Source organism: Oreochromis aureus, linkage group 23 (assembly GCF_013358895.1).
Source record: "Oreochromis aureus strain Israel breed Guangdong linkage group 23, ZZ_aureus, whole genome shotgun sequence".
In the NCBI taxonomy this organism is placed as follows: Eukaryota; Metazoa; Chordata; class Actinopteri; order Cichliformes; family Cichlidae; genus Oreochromis; species Oreochromis aureus.
In genome coordinates, this window is record NC_052963.1 from 2,445,838 (window position 1) to 2,458,052 (window position 12,215).

Below are 12,215 nucleotides of genomic sequence, written 5' to 3' on the forward strand. Positions count from 1 at the left end.
CCTTGAGGCGACTTTTGTTGTGATTTGGCGCAATATAAATAAAATTGAATTGAATTGCTCTTCTTGAATATCATCAGGCTAAATCTGTTCAAAAATGTGCATTCATTGTCATTTTCTGTCAGGTAGTCACACTGTCATGACTTTCTGATGGCAAATGTTCCCTTTGTGAACGTGGTCGGGTTTTTGAACTCTATAAGCAGCGTCTCTCGCAGCGCGCCATCGCTGCTGAGGTGGGACGCAGTAAGACGGTCATTTGGAATTTCTTAAATGATCCTGAGGGTTATGGAACAAAAACGTCAAGTGGAAAACCCCTAAAAAATTTCACCAGCACTGAGTCGGAGGATCTAATTGGATGTCCGTCAAGACACTGGACGATCCTCAACCCAAGATAAGGCCGTTACTGGTGCCTACTGCAGCCCTATAACCATCAGACGTCATCTGATGTCAAAATGTCTTCAAAGGCCTCGTCTCTTTGAACGCCACAGAACTGACTGTTTGGACTTTGCAAGAGAGCACCAAACATGGGACAGTGAAAGGTGGAAGAAAGTTTTATTCTCTGATGAGAACTGCCCACTACGAAACCCAGTTCCTCATCTTTGTACATGGGATAACAAAAGAGTCTGAGATTACAGAGGTGCTTGGCAGCAGAGCACTCAGTGAAAGGCACTACAGGAGGAAGTTTACTCATGGAGGTACCTGCATGCTTGGATAGGCTGGGGCTGAAATGGGCCAAATTGGCAGGTGTTACATGTGATGGCTGTCCAAATGTGGCAGAAAAAAATTTGGGGCTTTTGAAGTGGATCAAAAAGTGAGTGAAATTAAATGAGAACTGAAATTGATATTTTTTGCTCTGTATTATATACCAGAAGGGGTTAAAAATGAACCATCTTGTTGATGTTTTAGCTAAAATAGCTAACGTCATCAGGGACAGATGACTGAAACACTGATATACTGTTGCACTTTTGGAGGGACACAAGAGCTTGGTGACAAAGGCACAGATGACAGGTGGCTCAGCCTGGAAAAAGTGTTTAAAAAGACTCCTAAGAGGAGAAAGAAAAACAGTCCTTAGAAGGTACAACACAAAAAAAGTTTAATCCCTAGTGGGAGTTGTCCCTTAAGAAGGTTGTTGACCCACTATTGATCATGTGCTAGACAGTTGGTATCACAGGCCACCCTGTGATACCAACCACCCAAGATGGTCGTTCACAGTGGACATAGATGCTTCTTTCACTCCACTTTAAAAACATTTGTCTTCTCTGCCCAAAATGTGAACACTGGCATCCTTGAAAGAGTGACCTTTGACCTTATCCTGTACAGCTGAGCCATGTCCTGTCTGGCTCTTCTATGTTGTGCCATGTGTTTGTCAAGTGGCTGTTTCGTTTCTCCAGTGTACAGGTCTAAGCACTCCTCGCTGCACTGCACCGCATACATGAAGTTGTTTAGCTTGTGTTTAAGAGTTTGGTCTTTGGGATGAACCAACTTTTGTCTGAGTGTGGCTGGGTGTGAAGTGCAATTGGATGTCATGCTTAAAGAAAATGCAGACACTTGGAGACAGAACTAATCTTAACAGAATCAAGCTGTTTATTGAGGCTGATTAATAACATACAAAATTACTAAGTAAAATGCAAATGGGAACTAAGACTTCCATTTACAGAAAACTAAATTGGGTAAACACTAGAACCATAAGCAGCACACATTTGAAAATGAACTGACATTCTGGCAAAGGACAAGGGGAGACTTGGACAATATATACTCAGATAGGTGATTAGGAGAGTGGAAACATCAGGGCAACACAGCTGGAAGAAATTAGACACAACAAGACAGGAAGCACATCAGAAAACAACTATCAAAATAGAACAGGAACCACGACAAACACAGAAACAGAGACAGTAAAGCTGTTCTAAAAAAGCTTTCACTCTGTGAGGTCTGTGTCATCACTGGTGATAACCCTAACATAACCCTAACCTATTGGAGAAACGCAAAACTGACATTTCTGGAAAAATGCAAAAAGTTTTTCAAACTTACTGACGGTGTCTGACACTCTTAACCAGAATGGTTATTTTATTTGCTTGCCAGAATTAATATTTGGGAGAACATGTTTTTGTAAAAACTAAAATTACATAGACTTCATTGCCAGCAGTTAGACTGTTCGTGGTTGAGGTTGGAGTTGGGATAATCACCAGTGATGACTCAAATCTCAGACGGCGTAATAGCCCTCATTTTTTGCATCAACTTTGAGTCTAAACTGGAATTATTATATGTAAGTATGTAAAAAGGAAAGCTGTGAAAAAGTTATTAAGAGGAACACAAGGCATGGTTATTTAATCAAACTAAAGAGCTTTCATACTCAAGAGTCCACTCTGTTTTCATTTTGAGTTGTGAAGTGGACACATTATATAAATGCAAATGCATCAAAAATATTTTGAAAGTTTAAATCAAATCTAAATCAGACGACTCTGAAATCCATGCAAACTGAATCTGTACTTTACAGTTAATCAAATGAAGTCATTAACAGTATGTCTGCAGGGAAATGACCTGTGAGCTGCTTAGCATATGCATTTCTGTGTGCTTCTAATGACTGCTGTAGCTAATTATGCAGGTTTTCCTGGTCAGCATTTCCAGGCTTACTGTGATCAATGGAATTATCAGGAGAACATCCCACTTTGACCAGAGGCCTAAACAAAACACTGGAATGGCTAATGTCAGTCTGTGGATGTCTCTCTTGATATTGATCATGCTTTGCCCATGGAACTGTGAGGGAACTTGCTGAATGCTCTCATCCTGTGATTGAGCTCTGACATTAAAAACAAAATGCCTCGTAGCCTCCTGTTTATAATCAGTTTGTATGCTGTTCAAATTAGTCAGGACATGGAATCTGTCTCCTTAGTGACTTACATGCCCTGAGGCATACAAGCATGAAATGCTGTTATGTGTCATGCAAGAAAAAAGGATCCCCAGTGAAATTAGAAATGTACCAACATCTCTGACTCCACTGGTTTATTTTAAGTAAGAATCAGCCCTCTCAGACAGCAGATCTGTTCTGGCAGAAAACAAGCAAAACTGCAACTTTTAAAAAGCTCACATGTAGACAATCTTTAATGGCAAAGAGCAAAAGGCAAAGATCTTTTTGCAGATGAACTTCTCATCCTTGAAATAATTATTGGATATCAAGGTGCAAAGTATTTGTCAGAGTCAGTCCATACATTTATTTTTATCTGGACTGGATTCAAACCCAGCGCAGTATTGCTGTGGACTACAGTGCTAACTACCACACCACCTCGTTAGTATCTGAGCAGATCTATGGGCTCAAACTGTGGTCAGAAATTATTTTGTACTTGTAAATCAACAAACAACAAAAACAAACAAAAGAAACAAAATCAAATTGGTACTTGTGTAATTATTTTTTACAAATACAAATCTTTTTTACACACACACAAATTCTCATCTATGAATGCACAAACATAAAATTTCAGATATTTTTGTTTACAAGGTTGCAAAACTCCTGCATGATGGAGGCAGCATGTGAATAACATGTAAATTTATAACGCACTTTAAGTGTTTAAGAGAGCTATGTATAAATGAAAGCCAAGAAAACCCAACTAATTTTAAATAGACTTGTACTTATAAAGTGGTACTCAGTACTCTCATTGACCCAGTTATATGGGCAGAAATCTGTGCCATCAGAAACTGAATTTGAATAAGTTAAATTTGAATTTGAATTACTCGGATTGAATCTGAATTGTAACTTGAATGAAAGCTTTTGAAAACTGAATTTGAATTAGTCTAATTTGAAATTGAATTTATGGTTTGAAAATGAATTGATTTGCTTTGAAACTGCATTTTATCCTTTAAAAATTCAGCTCTCGAATAATTTCACATTCACTTCTCACCATTCAGTTTCAGTTCTACAATTCAATTTCAGTTCCAAAATTCAGTTTTTGGGACTTACATCCGTTCGGTTCAAGCGCAGATTAATAGAACTACAGACTGATAGTGTTACTGACGGAATCTACAGCGTCTTGAGCTGAATTAAGACTTCAGAAGTCATTCGTCATGTCGAATGACCAGCGGATAAACTCTCAGGTTGGTAATAAATGTATTACATGTATAAGAACAAGCGTCATGTTAACAATTGATAGCCGTACAGTAACTTTTATGCTTATTGTAGCTGCTAGCTAAAAACGCTAATTTAGCCTAGTTTGCCCTGAATTCAGCTTTGACAAACAAATATGATCGACTGTTTCTAGTAGAATTCCAAAGTTGTCATCTTGTACCCTCTCAGAGCCCTGTATGCTTGCAGAGACCCCTACAGTAGGGAAACATGCAAAACGGTGTCCAAACCTTTGTATTTTAGCTTTATTTATGTCTTACACAGCATCCCAACTCTTTAGCGAACTTAATAACTTCAGCTAAAGTGAATAGTTAATCTTATTCATTAGTGCAGCATTACTGGATCACCTCTGTTTGAAGTGATATAATATGATATACAACTATCACTGTGTTTAACTATCATAATAATTTTAGGGTACTGAGTGCATGCTTAATTAGATTTTTTTTTTTTTTTTTTTTTTAAACATACTGCTCCATTGCTATGTTTGACAGGCTGAAGTTGTCGGGTCACCTCCTAAATCGACCATCTTTTACAGGTGTTTTGTGCCAGAAATGGAGTGTCCACTGAAGACTGAAGATACTGAATCTCTACGCGCGTGCCATTGATCCCTCCTGTGCCTTCATCTAGACAAGAGACATCAACTTAACCACTCTCACATGCTCTGTACCTACATCACCTTCCCTGACAGTCGTAGCTTGGCTCATCTGAGGGTGAAATTATAAGAATGTGTTATTTTGCAAAGTGCTCTCTAGGGTTCCTAAATAAAATATGGCATTGAGGTCATTTCTTTTGAATTAATCCTTCTTCTGAAATATAAGAACCTCTCCTGGTTTAAATGGCACTTTCTGTTCCTTACTTCCTGTTCCACCTCCAAACCCAAATAGATGCTGACAAGCTGACACAGTAACATGGAAGAGGGAAAGAAGCTGCAAAGGACTACTACAAATAAACCCAATGCCTAACAATGAAAAATGTAAAATAAGAACAATAATAATAATAAAGATAAAAGATGAAGTAACAAGTTTTTTGTTTTTTTGTTTATTCCAAATGATCATCCAGATGTCTGTGACATGTGATGACAAACACCATAATGGAAGGCCTTATTCATCACATGCTTAAACTCATCATATATTTTTGCATATGCTGAACAGGCAGTCAGACATGCTGTAACTGTGGGGTAGAAAACTGCATAAACACCATACGGCAGGGGTCTCAAACTCCAGTTATCAAGGGCATGGAAAAGTTGCATGACACCGGCCTTCGAGGAATGGAGTTTGAGACCCCTGTCATATTCCATATGACAGGTTTTGGTTGAACTTCATGAAGACTCTGAAGTTTCTCTTCTCTTCTGGCAGGACAGGAATGTCGCCTTGTCCTGTGAGCCACCGTAAGGATGTACTTAGAGTAGAACTGGAGTGTCACCGGCCTCAGGCTCTTCACCTTTTCAAAGACAAAGCAGTCATTTAGATAAAATATTAGATATTGTTTACCTGTAAATGCACAAAGAGAATTTAGAAATGTAATTATTGTCAAGAGTGAAAAAGCACTGATAGTGTAATTTACAGCTGTGGCCAAACGTTTAGAGAATGAGAAGTGTTGTTTATTTACAAAGTTTGCTGTTTCAGTGATAGTTGTATATCATATTATATCACTTCAAACAGAGGTGATCCAGTAACGCTGCACTAATGAATTAGACTAACTATTCACTTTAGCTGAAGTTATTAAGTTAGCTAAAGAGCTGGGATGCTGTGTAAGACATAAATAAAGCTCAAATACAAAGGTTTGGACACTGTTTTGCATGTTTCCCTACTGTAGGGGTCTCTACGAGCATACAGGGCTCTGACAGGGTACAAGATGACAACTTTGGAATTCTACTAGAAACAGTCGATCATATTTGTTTGTCAAAGCTGAATCCAGGGCAAACTAGGCTAAATTAGCGTTTTTAGCTAGCAGCTACAATAAGCATAAAGGTTACTGTACGGCTATCAATTGTTAACATGACGCTTGTTCTTATACATGTAATACATTTATTACCAACCTGAGAGTTTATCCGCTGGTCATTCGACATGACGAATGACTTCTGAAGTCTTAATTCAGCTCAAGACGCTGTAGATTCCGTCAGTAACGCTATCAGTCTGTAGTTCTATTAATCTGCGCTTGAACCGGAACCGGATGTAAATCCCAAAAAACTGAATTGTAGAACTGAAACTGAATGGTGAGAAGTGAATGTGAAATTATTCGAGAGCTGAATTTTTAAAGGATAAAATGCAGTTTCAAAGCAAATCAATTCATTTTCAAACCATAAATTCAATTTCAAATTAGACTAATTCAAATTCAGTTTTCAAAAGCTTTCATTCAAGTTACAATTCAGATTCAATCCGAGTAATTCAAATTCAAATTTAACTTATTCAAATTCAGTTTCTGATGGCACAGATTTCTGCCCATACAGTTACACACATTCATACAGCTTAGTTTTCTGTGCATGACACTTACTAACTTTGACACACACACACACACACACACACACACACACACACACACACACACACACACTGATGGATGGATCAAGAGCAACTGGGCTTTCCATACCTTGCTCAAGGCTACCCTGCCATGCAGACTGGAAGAGTCCAGGATCAATCGTTCATCTGAAGGTTTAGTCATGGACTGTTTTTCATATACTAATTCTGCATTTTGGCTTAAATAACGTCATGTGTTGTTTTGTATGTGTGTTTTGTGTTTTATCTCAGGTTGTAGTTACCTAATTTTAGGGCCCTGTAAGGACTACTATGATTTGTTCAGTTATAAAATTAGTTATAATATAATATAATATAATATAATATAATATAATATAATGATTTTGAAATTCATGTTTCATTTTCATAATTATAATGCATGAGAAAAATGCAAAATGATCCCTTTTATGCAGTATAAAATTATTTTTATTATCAGTTATTTACTTTTAAATTTCTTTTCCACCTAAATATTGTTGCAGTTTTTACCCACCCACAGGACTTAAATGTTCTGCTGGCGTTGTTTAGTGTCAAGACCAGATCACAGTAAAGCCACTTTAACACTTGTCTCTAACTTATCGACCATAAAAACAAAAACAATACAACAAAGCAATGATACAAACCCAGAGCAGTGGAAAAGGGATGGATGCACAACAAAGCAACTGAATGCAGTCTGGAGTCTCGTGGAAATAAAGTGGATGACTCATAAGTGTTTGGTTAATGGAGGAAGAGATATAGATAACAGTGAAGATGCTATGTGAAAACTACCTGAGCAGCTAGTGTGGAAAAAGACGCACAGCTGTACTAAAGAAGCTTTATGGTAATGTGATGAGGATGGCACTGTTTATTGTTCATCAAAGTTGCATGATATCTGCCCTTTTCCTTCGTGGTCAGATTTATTTCTGTCCCCCGAATGTTTGGAAGCTCTTTTTTTAAAAAGCATAATCAGAAGTATTTTCTTCTTGCCACACACCTGTGACACACACCTGTGACACACTAAGTGAACAGAAGTCCCCTCGATCGGCCTCAAATGATGTTAGCTCATCTTTTGTCTTATCTTGTCTTACATGTATGTTGATGTTGTGGTGGTCCCCCGGTATATCCTCTGTATCATTTGCCTGCTGTCCTTTAATATGTGCAGAATGTTCTTTGATATTTATCTGGTTGCCATGCAGCAGTAAAGCACCTGAATCAAGGTGGTCATAATGCTTTGGAAAAAACTTTAGAAATTTCAGAAGGCAATAACCCAAACAAAGTCTGATAAAGATGAAGGATCTATAATACGAGGATCTACCAATGTGTTTCAACCCCTCTGTTTGAAATGTACTTTAAAATTCTGAAGTGACCCTTTAATTCTGATGGCCCCATTATTAAGAGCTTACAGTATGAACAACAATCCACCTGTCACGATCCTGGGTCTTATGACCCAGTGTTTTGAGTTTGAGTTTATGTTGATGTTTATAGTATATGGTTAAGCTCATTAGGTTTTCTAGTTCATTTGTTATTCGATTCCCCTTGTGTCTTCCAACCCCTGTTAAGTCTCCCTTGCCCTTCATGTGTTTCATGTCTGTCTTATGTTGTCAAGTTCAGGTTGTCATGTCTGCGTCTCATTATATTTCCTGTTTTATTTTGAAGGGGTCCTGTGTTTCCTATGTTCAATGTTTTTAGTTTTACTCTCTCCTTGTGACGTCGTTATGGTCATGTGTGTCAGCTGTTTCTCCATGTGTTCCCACTTCCCTCATTATCCTCCTGTGTGTATTTAGTCCGTGTGCTTTCAGTCATTCCTCGTCAGGTCGTCTGCTCATCCACGCCACAACTTCAGGTATCCATGTCAGTTCACTGTGTTTAAGGTTTTTTTCATGTTTAGTTTTAGTTCACCCAGTTTAGGTTATTGTTTAGTTTCACCTATGCCCTTTGTTTGTACCTTGTCTCCTAGCCTCAATAAACGGCTTGTTTTTTGTTAAATCCACGTCACGTTCAGTTTTTGGTCTGCGTTTGAGTCCTCTTTTGCAAACACATACAGTCTGCCTCAGCCAGACTGTGACACCACCTGCAAAAATACAATATGGAATACCTTCAGGATCATCTAAATAAGAGCTCAGTAGAAAAAAAAAATTGATCGGGTTCTTTGTGCAGTGTTAAAGACATACATTCAGACGTCCTCAAAAGTATTTATTTAAGGCTGGATGTACATATAAAAGCATTTTGGCATTTCTGTAGGGTTAATTGAGGTTACATTTTAATATGCAAATGATTAATTTGAGGAGATTAAGATCCTAATTATCCTCTTTGACATTCCAAATCTGACAAAAATACATTTATATCTCTCTGTACACATCCATTTGTTTTGTTTTGAAATGTGCAATATTGCATACATCGATCCAGCCCCTGGATGATGTGCTATAGTAAAATATAATGTCATATGGACATGGAACAAAGGAGAGCAAAGAATGTGTCTAAGGACTTATAACGATACAAAATCCCTTCTGTCTTTTCCTTCCTCAGAGATGGATTTTCAGATTTATTTTTAGAAAAAAGAGATAAATATTTAATCAGCTTGAGCAACCCACAGAGTGAGGACACCATCTGCAATTAGCTTCAAGGTTTGACAAATAGCAGTTCATGACAATTAGTTTTATTCATGACCATATTTTTATGTTTTGTTTATGTTTTAGGCTGTGACCCCAGCGACTTTGATGTGGCAGAGGATGGATAGAGGGACGGAGGGACGGACAGATGGACGAATGGATGGACGGATGGATGGACAGACTGACGGAGGAATGGACGGACGAATTGTTGAAAGGATGGACGGATAGACGGACGGACGGATTGACGGATGGTTGGATGGACAGACGGATGGATGGATGGATGGATGGGCGCACGGATGGACAGATGGATGGAGGGACGGATGGACGGAGGGACGGATGGACAGAAAGACGGACGGATAGATGGACGGACGGACGGATGGACGGACGGATGGATGGATTTTTTCTGAGCAATAACCTTTGTCCTATAATCAAACCTTGTAGTGGTTCCTCATGATGGAATAGGGAGTACTCTGTGTTTTGTTTCTTCCCTTTAATTTTTCTGTATCTAGATGACCGCCAAAGTCAGCTCTCACTGGAGATCTGGGGGTCACAGTGTCACAAGTCTTTCAGTGTGAAAGAGAATATGCTGGTGATAAGAAAGAATGTAGTTCACACTGTGGTTATTTGTTGTGACACAACCAAATTAAAGCTGAGATTTAGAACACAGTAGTTTCTGTAAAGTTGTTCAGTAACAGCAAGACCACAAAACTTTTAGACCTTCTCTTTCAACTAAACTTGTCTGATTGCAGAAAACGATTGAGTTTCGACTGGGTATAATGTGATACAGAACACAGAGTTTTCTTTTTTCCTCCCCTGCCTGGGCATCCGTTCTAAAAATCGCAATTACAGTTGTTCCTCTTTTCTCCTCCTGAAGGATATCCAATTTTCTCTTCCTTAAATAGTTTGTCCTCCATTTTCCAGAGGAGACACTGTAAGATTTTAGAAATTGCTCTGAGACGCCGGGCTACTGCTCATTCCTGTGATCGATGCAATTCTACTTTTTTCCTGCTCAGCTTCTCAGAATGTTAACAGTCTCACATGGGCGTGACACTGTCCTTTCACTTCAGCCTCAACTCAATCTACACCGATGTTATTCAATCAGGGCTGCTTGTTTCTATTTGTTGTCTGTAAGCAACTAATCTTTAGTCCAATAGGAGATTGCTATGAAATGCCACTAACACAGAGCTGACATTATGATGAGTCATCTCCCAGTGAGGTGAGTAATTCTCACCTCCTCGTCCTCTGTATGCAGATCTGCAGCAATATGACAAGTACATGTTTGTACTGTGTTGATGTGATTGGCCTAATGGCCTTTCAGCCAACCATCACCTCTCATCTGTCGCATCGTGTCTGTTCTCCTTTTCTTGTTGTTGTTGTTGTCTTCACACCCACATGCTGTCTTTCCATCACAACCTCAGCCTCTCTGCTCTGCTTTCAATTTCACTTTGATTTTCTCCTCTCCTGGCTTGGCTACAGATTCCTTCTTTTTTTTTATCTGCAGGAACTATTTGATCTTTTAACAGATTTTCTTTATCTGTATGACCTTGTGATGGCTTTCCAGCAACACGTGTGGGAGTATATAGGGAGAACAAGGAGGGGGTTTTCTTTCTCTATAATTGGCCCGTGGAAAAAAAAAGCTCTGTCAGCTGGCCTGAGCCCTGAGAAGTATAATTCCTCCCACAATTTCCTCCGTCCACTCAAATACAAAAACATTCAGCCCATGTTCTCACAGTAAATGTGACTTCAAGGGATAATGCTTCCTCCATCATTTTTCTGAAAGTGCCTCTTAATTATAACTTTGCTCTGGATAATGACTCTGATATCTGAAATTGGAGTTCTTCGTTTCTTTTATCCCAGAATTTCACAGACTGTGGGATGACAGTGTGTCACACGTACACTTTCTAACAGCTAAGCTTCGCCACAGGCTTTCCACTGAACAACTACCAGCTCCTTTGTCTAGAAGAATAATTAAATCACAGCTCAAGGCCAAATAATCATGAATTTAACCGCTGCTGCTACTTGAACAATAATGAATGACTGAGGTTAACGTTGCTCTGGTACTTGTGTCACCGTGTTTGGGTATCTAAAAAAAGAGTTTCAAAATAAATAGACGAGACAGCAGCAGGTACATGTGTTATTTGTGCTCATGAACATCTCTTTATTTGTTTCAGTGAGCTCACATTTGAAGAAAATGCAGTGAGCGTTTGTGAAGAGCATTCACTTAAGGAAAAGGAAAAAGAAATGCTTTCTGGTTAGAATGTGACTTGATTCACTGACCTTCCCGTATGAGCATTTCCAAACCTTTCAAGGTTCTGTGGGCAGAGGTTGCTGTAAAGTGTAAAGTGATTAGCATTTTCTATTTTCTTATTGACCACCACAAGCCTCACTCATACATACATGTACGGGGCATTTTATTTTAAAGGTGCGTACCTGATGCCTGAAAGCAGTTTCAGTATTTACCTGCCCTCAATGATCTAAGCACACATAAGCAGGCAGATAATTCTTTGACAAGTGACAGGTACATTGTCTTCTTTATCAAAATGTTCCCTTTTCTTTAGAGTTATACAACTATATGAACAATGGCAAATGCACTGCAAACATATATGATATAAAAGAAGACCTGCTAAAAAAAAAACACTGCATTAGTATGCATTAGACATAATTGGTGCTAGATTACACCAAAAACAAATGCAGTTGAGAAATTTTGCACAATTTAGCTACACACCTGACACATTCATAGAATACAACGCAGACAAGGTGTAATGAAACCTGCACAGTCACTATATGCAGTCTGTTTGTTGAAATGACCCTAAATATCTTTCATAAAAAATCACAAACATACTTAAAGAACCACAGTGATCATTAGAATTCTTTTCAACAACTAAAAGTTCTCATAGGCACTGTTTTCTAATAAAGAAGGGTGCCTCTAAAATGATAACAAATCTGACCTCTTCAACTTTCAACCCTGAGAGAACGAGCGAGTCACTCCGTGTCCGGCTTTACAAA

General features: G+C 38.6%; 1 long non-coding RNA gene across 1 annotated transcript; it reads left to right on the forward strand.

The window, feature by feature from the left end:
- Window positions 1–8,273: 8,273 nt before the first annotated feature.
- Window positions 8,274–11,318, forward strand: LOC120436422. Its single transcript, XR_005610415.1, has 3 exons — window positions 8,274–8,443; window positions 9,127–9,224; window positions 9,297–11,318. It is a non-coding gene; the product is annotated as an uncharacterized LOC120436422 (long non-coding RNA).
- Window positions 11,319–12,215: the final 897 nt, after the last annotated feature.